The sequence below is a fragment of the Octopus bimaculoides genome, chromosome 3 (genome assembly GCF_001194135.2).
Source record: "Octopus bimaculoides isolate UCB-OBI-ISO-001 chromosome 3, ASM119413v2, whole genome shotgun sequence".
Taxonomy (NCBI): Eukaryota; Metazoa; Mollusca; class Cephalopoda; order Octopoda; family Octopodidae; genus Octopus; species Octopus bimaculoides.
Window position 1 is genome coordinate 106,132,578 of NC_068983.1, and position 7,542 is coordinate 106,140,119.

A 7,542-nucleotide genomic window follows, 5' to 3' on the forward strand; every position below is an offset into this window, starting at 1 on the left:
CAATGCGCAGCTAATGCTTATTTTATCGACCCCGAAAGGCAGAAAGACAAAGTTGGTCCCGACGAAATTAGAACTCAGAACGTAAAGACAGACGAAATGCCACTAAGCATTTTTGTTCGGCGTGCTAACGATTCTGAATGATATGAAACATTGTCTCCTAATATGCGGAGTTCAAATGATTTCCTGAATTGCCGGTATCTTCAACTGGAGTTACACCCAAGCAACACGCGTAGCGTTTTGTTCTTTGGCCGATACTGATCTGATTTCAGTGCATTTATAACATTCTTTACTTGTTTCAACCATTGGAGTGCCGCCATGCTGGGGCACCACCTTGATGCAAATGAAAGCTTTAGCAAGAACTGCTTTGTAGTTTGGTTTAAACGACCTTACAATCCTTGTTTAACGATTGTAAATTCGACTCTCCTAGCTAAGTTTGAATGTTCCACCCAGGTAGAAGAATATTGGGTTAAATGCTACTTTTCTTTGATTTATTAAGAGGGAAATTTATTACATGTACAGGCGACCAATGGCACCTTTCATAGCCCTACATTATCTTCCCTTTTAAGAGGGTATTTTGGAATTTAAGGAATTGGAAGCCACAAAATAGGATCCTTTGAATAATTACCTCTGAGTAATTCATACCTTATTAACAGTTTATTCAGAAAAATATAAATTTGTAGATAATGAATTGACACAAACACAATAAAAAGACACAAAAACGGATGTTCACACCCAGATCTTGGTGCATATTGTGGAGTGTAGTTCAAGCAATCATATTTCCTTGTCTGACTGCCAGAACTTTCATTGAAACAAGAACCTCTTCCTCTGCACGATGTGTTGTGGTGCCACCAGCAGTATGAGTTAAGACTTTACAAAGTTAATCATCACAACATTCCTCTAAGGATCTATTCAATTTGACGGCCAGATTTTTTAATTAATTATTTTAACTAAACACTTTGAAACTTCGGATACTGGTACAATGTGTCACATAGAATGGGGTTTACAAAATTTTTTATTTTAGAAGTTATTTCCTGTTAAAGTTGTCGTATTTGGGTAATTTAAAGTAATCAATGACGTGTATTCAGCTGAAGAAAATTACTGCTGCTGTTTGCGAACAACTGGGTCCATTGAGAAAACAATGATACACACATTAATAATAGTCAGAAGTTACAGAGTGACGCTGGCCAAATTCGTGTTTGATAAGTGATATATATACATATATGCCGATGATATATATACATACTTCGGAAAATTCACAAGATCCAAGTTTTTCCTTCATAAATTTTAGGAAAATGTTATTTTTTTAATGAAATTTTATATAAATACCTTTCAACCGGCATAGATTACGATTATAAAGGAATTTGTGGGAAAATTTTCCCGAGAGGTGGGGAGAGGACTTTGGAAAATTCACAAATTCCAAGCTTTTCGCCCATAACTTGGTGACAGCTTATCGTGGACAACAGGTATAAATCCAAATTTTAAATATTCCTCTGAATATTGACAAACTTTTTTTTTTGCTTGCACTACTCATTTTGAAAGGCAGGAAAAAAGCAGACTTCTCTTGATATGTTTCTAATGAAACGACCTGCAAGAGTTTAAAACGAAAAAAGTGTGTCCAAAAAGCCTAAAATAAGCGAAGTGAGAGAGAAAACGCCAGAAATTGTTCTTCCTGAAGTCTTAAGGGAAGGAGATTCGCCTTCCAAACAGCAATACCCCTCCTCCCTGCTCTATCGTCTCCCTCCGAGCTCGGTCATGGAACGAATTGAACTCGTACTGCGAAGTATTACTGTGTTTTGCCCAATTACAAGAATGAACGAGTTAAATAGGAAGAGAAAAAGATGTAATACTGTATGAAAGTAAAAACAGAACACAATATATAACTAAATAATATTAGCTAGTTTTGTTTTCGATTCCTAGCTTAGATCTTACCGAGGTGGACTTTGCTTTCTTTTTCTCCAGGATCAATAAAATAAGTACAAGTAATGAGGAATTTAAATTGAGATCTTTGCTCTACCATTCAAAACTTTTTATTCTTTACAGTTTCAAGCGAACTATAATACTCTCTAATAATGTGTATTTACATAAGGCGGCATCACAAAATTCGCTCATGTTACGGTAAGCCAAATCACGATGTTGTTTCCCTAAAGAAACACATAAATGCCATACTTTCCATTTCCGGAGATATATTGCATTTGCTCATTGCGGTACACGTTTCCAGAGAGTAGAATGCTGCGATATGATTTCATTTTCTCATTTGAAGTAATTTTTTACACTCCCTGAATGGATGTGGAAAAAGACATCCCACCTTTTTTTTTTTTTTTTTTTTGTTTTAAACTAGAAACTTAGAAATAATATAAACTAGAAACTTAGAAACAAGCCTAAAGGAATATAAATGTTAGTATTAAGTGTGAACACGCATAGTAAAAAAAAAAATTAAATAGGAGGGTTGGTAGTAATACTCTTTGCGAATCTTAAATTAAGGTCAGTTGTTGTCGAACATATCGTTTCGAAATTTGAGGTAACTGGTCATTTTTTGCTCATCTAATCCTCTATAATCCGGTAAATGAAACTAAATTTTCCTAAAAATATAGCTATACTAGTACAAAGTAGATTAATACTTAAGCATCTTATTTTCGTCATAGAGGCCTTAATATTGAAGTGTTTTTAAAGCAACATGTTTACTTTAAGACTACAAAAGATGTAATTAACCACCGCATGGGCTAAAGTATCTAATCATCACATACGTATACACACACACAGACACATCTGAGTATAATTACTAAGTCGGTGTAGAGCCGCTTTAATTGGAATTCTCATCGTAACAGCCTCCCTTTCATCAATTAAAATGAATAGTACATAAGCATTTTGCAGTCGTCATCATCATCACTTTAATTATAAAGCATTTCACAATTACTTACCTATATCAAGAGATAAATTTAACTGCATTCTAGAGATCAGCTCTATCAATATACGAGTATTCCATAAAGTAAAGGTAAAATCGTTTTGCTTCGCTCATGTCGTTTATGATAAAAATACCACATTTCTTTTTTAATCCTCATCCTACCAAAAATGCAGGGCCGTTGGGATTAGTTAAAAGAAGTTAAATATCGAAGTGGTAAGTTCTCTGTCAGTTTACATTTTCTATTTGATTCAAATCAGTTGGTAACAGCTAAATTGAGGCATCGATGTTGATATTAATTTCGATCTAGATGAACTCAGGCAATTACATTCAGATCCCTTAGTATCAACTATAATTACATCACAAAATCGATAGCGTGGACATTCGCGAACTCCAGCAGTTAGATAAAGTGACAATTTTTTGTTAAACGCTATATTGAGTAAAATAAAAATTAATATTAATGTCTTTGCTTAATATATAACGTGAAATTTACAATAATAACGGGAGATTCTCCATGTGGAATAGTGTTTTGAGTTAAGTAGCAACGAGAAAATCATTCAAATGACGGTTGATAACTTGGTACCTTTCAGAAAAGTGAAGCAGCATAACTTTAATTTACTGTACGAATTTTACCAACAAATGAATATCAGTTTTTCATTTAACTTAATATAATACGTCAAATAACTCATTTGTTAAAATTTGATTCTTGTCTTTCTCTGTATAATGGCATAACACAATAAAATAGTGGTACACATAGTCAGTTATTATACAATGCTGAGACACAGGACAAAATGCTTACAGTATTTCTTCTGACTATACGCTCTGAGTTCAAATGTCGACTTTGTCTTTCATCCTTTCAGATGTCGATAAAACATGTACTAATTGAGAGCTGAAGTCGATCTGATCGACGAATCACCGGCTCCCAAATTGATGGCCTTGTGCCAAAGTTTGAAACAATTATATAATGCCGGGTAGTATACAGGTAAGGGACGTAACTCTATTGTGTTTTTAGTAAAATTATTTTGGTGACACCAACAGGACCAAGTCATTCAACGTGATTAAAAGACTATTAATTTCAAGCTCATTTGTGGGGGTATGTAAACAATCTATTCCTGTAAATATTGTAAAGAAATTATTATTTTATAAACATATTTTACTTTAAAAAGATATCACGTTGGGTATACTTCGATCATAATTTTTCTCTTGTATTCTCTGTCAAGGTCGTTTATAGGTCTACTTTCGTTTTTTTTCTTTTTTACCTGTCTTTCCTTCTCATATACTGTTTCGTATAAAGCCGCACATTTTGTTTTAACATGTAATCGCAACTAAATGCTGTGTTGCAATTAAACCAAGGCCAAAAATATTTTATTTATTTATATTAAATTGTCGTTGATTTATATTTCTCGCATTGATTACAGACATCAATTCTTCGCAAAATGTAGATATCTTATTTACATTTCCCTTCAATTATCTATTTTGTTCGTTTCCTAGTTGACATGTACTTTTATAATTAATATTTGCTGAATATGAGTTTTGCATTTCCATTATTATTGGGCGGCATTTAAATTCACTTATAATTTGATTTTGATCAAATGCATTTTAGAAAATCTGTTTATCAGCAATAACAACTCTTGCTAAAAGAAAAACAAAAAAAAAAAAAGTAACGAATTCGCAAAGTGGACCTCTGCAGATCGTTTTCCCTTGTCAGTTAACCAGCCATAACTTCCTTAAACTGTACCTTACTATAGTATAAAAGAAAAGATATTCAGTTTAGCTGAATACCTTTAATCATAGGTCCGTTTAATTAGGCTAAATAAGATTAATTAACTGTAAAAATCTTATACTGATGAGTGCACAATCTCATTGGAACATGTGATTAAGTAGAACACTGATCAAAGGCCTTACTGTTCTATCGATCTAGTCTTTCTTTTTTTAAAAGATAGTAGGGTACAATTTCAACGAGATTTGGCTGCTATTTCTGGCAAGTCGAGTGATCACTTTGATGTTTTCCTCGGTTAATAAAATGAAAGTACCATGCCATGTGTATGTTCTATGCGGCGTCCGGAGAAAGATTATACACCCCAGGTCATGGTAAGCGCAGAAATAGCTCATGGACTAGTCTGAAATCTGTTATCCCCCACGGTGCACAGATCAAATACAAAATACCTTTCACCTCTACCAATTGATAGTAATTTCTTTAAACGTTCTCTATATAATCGGGTTGTGTTATGTTAGGGCTGGGCCCGTAGCATGTGTTACAAGGGGTCCTAAACTTAAAACCTGTTTGTTTTATCGGATTATAATTATATTCGTGGATCCAACTGCACATTTGTAAGGTCTGTAAGCTATAACTATATATAACCTCGTGGGCATCGGTACCATTTTCCTCTTTCTTCCATTCTCCGAATTTTCCATCTTTCCGACGAAGGGCTACGCCCGAAACGTCATACACTCTCGCTTTCCTTTCCTGAGCGTCCAATAACACTATCCATATCACGTCCTCACTTTGTTGTTTTTTTGTTTTTTTGTTATTGTTTTTTTGAACCTATATATATATATATATATATATATATATATATATATATAATCAATCCAAACAAGAACAAGCAAGAAAAAAGAACAACGCGAGGAAGTGGAACAAGTACCGTGTTATTGGACACTCAGGGAAGGAAAGAAAAGAAAGAGGATTTCACGTTTCGAGCGGAGCTCTTCGTCAGAAATATAGAAAAAGTCCAAAGATATCAAAATAAGCAACAGGATATCAAGAGTTGAAGCAGTACGACCGTTTCAAGCGGTTCCATTTAATTGAATGATGCAATCATTACATCAATTTAAATGCAGGGCTATCCTCAGCTGCATAAATAAATAATTTTTAGTGTCATATCTGATGTGAACTTACCCTCTAGTATTATATATAATAAGCTAATGGGATATTGAGTTATATGATGAATTAAAGTGCATTGCATATGTTATAAGCTATAAGGTATGGTGTGTGGTATGCTACATGTAGTTACTATCCTATGAATAATCCTGCCTAGTTAGTCTGATTGCATCATGTTTTTGGTGATTAAACTATTTATTCCTTTCTATGATGTTCTACCCTACTGATCATATTATATATTTTTGTAATGGCTTTTATGTAAGTAAACCTCCTAATTATATACCTCTGGGAAACTATAAAATCATATATGTAATAGCACCAATAACTTTACAGCTTATAAAATACCTCTTTGGTCTGAATACCTCCAACTGCCCTCACTACTCCCATACCTATTGCCTTTTCTTTGAGGTTATCTTTATCTCTCCCCTAATTCAAATTTTAATACTCTGTCTCTTTAAAGTGTAAGTTATATATATTTTCTTACTATTCTCTATAATTTCTTATTTTGATATCTTTACCTATCAACCTCTTATCCCTTATAAGTTGTTACTGTTCTTAAATAGAGGTATAAACTTTCTAGTTACTTAAGTCTATGAGAGTTGATTATAATATCCATAACGTATAAATATTTGTGTATGTGTGCCCATAGATAAATATATGTATGTATCTGTACACAACTTTTATTTTTTTCAATTTTTTTTTTTCTGATTCTTAGCTTATAATTAATATATAGATAGCATGGATTATCGCCCCAGTATTCCATAAGTAAATACCCAGAGCAGTCTTTATAGAAACCACCTAATAAGTGAATAATTAACTATATGAATGAATATTAAAATAAAGGTCCAGTAAAGATCTGCTCTGTGAGAGCAGAACATTGTGTTATTCCTGTGGATATAACAATCCTTTCTAATATAGGCACAAGGCCTGGATTTTGTGGGGAGGGGGATAGTTGATCATATCGACCCCAGTACTCAACTGGTACTTAATTTATTGACCCCTGAAAGGATAAAAGGCAAAATCAACTTCGGTGGAATTTCAACGCAGAATGTAGTGGCAAAGAAAATACCGCTAAGCATTTCACCTGGCATGCTAACAATTCTGCCAGCTCACTGCCCTCCTGTGGATGTAATACTTAAAATAAGATGAAAAGGTGAAAGACTGAGGAAGAGAAAGTACTACATGATTGCAGTTAGCTGAAGGGTCACCAGATTTTAATGGCAATTTACCCCTTGCACTTATGACTAATTGCGCATGCGCACATGCATTTGTACACAATTACTCATGCACACACAGACCCATGCACTCATGCACACACATGTTAGCGTGTATGTTGATGTCTTTTGTAGCCAGTTGAATAGGGTTGATGATGTGGGCTGCATTGGTTTCGATGTTAGTGATGGTGGGCATGCAGTGGAGGGGTTGTCATATTGTTCTTGTTAATTGTATTGTTGTGACCGTTTAGTCTAAAATCAATCCTCATAGACTTTGACTGCGGCCATGCTGGAGCATCGCCTTTAGTAGAACGAATCAACTCCAGGACTTATTCTTTGTAAGCCTAGTACTTATTCTATCGAACTCTTTTGCCAAATCGCTAAGTCACAGGGCCATAAACACACCAATATCCATTAAGCGATTGTGGTGGGGACAAACACAGACACACAAACATATACATATCAGTCTGTCTATCTATCTATCTATCTATCTATCTCTCTATCTCTCTTCTCTCTATCTCTCTCTCTCTCTCTCTCTCTCTCTCTCT

At 34.3% G+C, this 7,542-nt stretch overlaps 1 protein-coding gene across 5 annotated transcripts in view; it reads left to right on the top strand.

Moving 5' to 3' along the window:
- LOC106879894 (inositol monophosphatase 1) overlaps positions 1 to 7,542 on the top strand; it is a 39,201-nt gene that overhangs the window by 7,934 nt on the left and 23,725 nt on the right. Inside the window, exons 1-2 of one of the 5 annotated variants that reach the window (XM_014929634.2) lie at positions 3,033 to 3,115; positions 3,760 to 3,881. The exons of 1 other annotated variant lie outside the window; for it this stretch is intronic. The gene's annotated coding sequence lies outside the window, so the exon portion shown is untranslated. 3 more of the 5 variants (XM_014929636.2, XM_014929635.2, XM_014929633.2) reach the window with 3 other exon arrangements.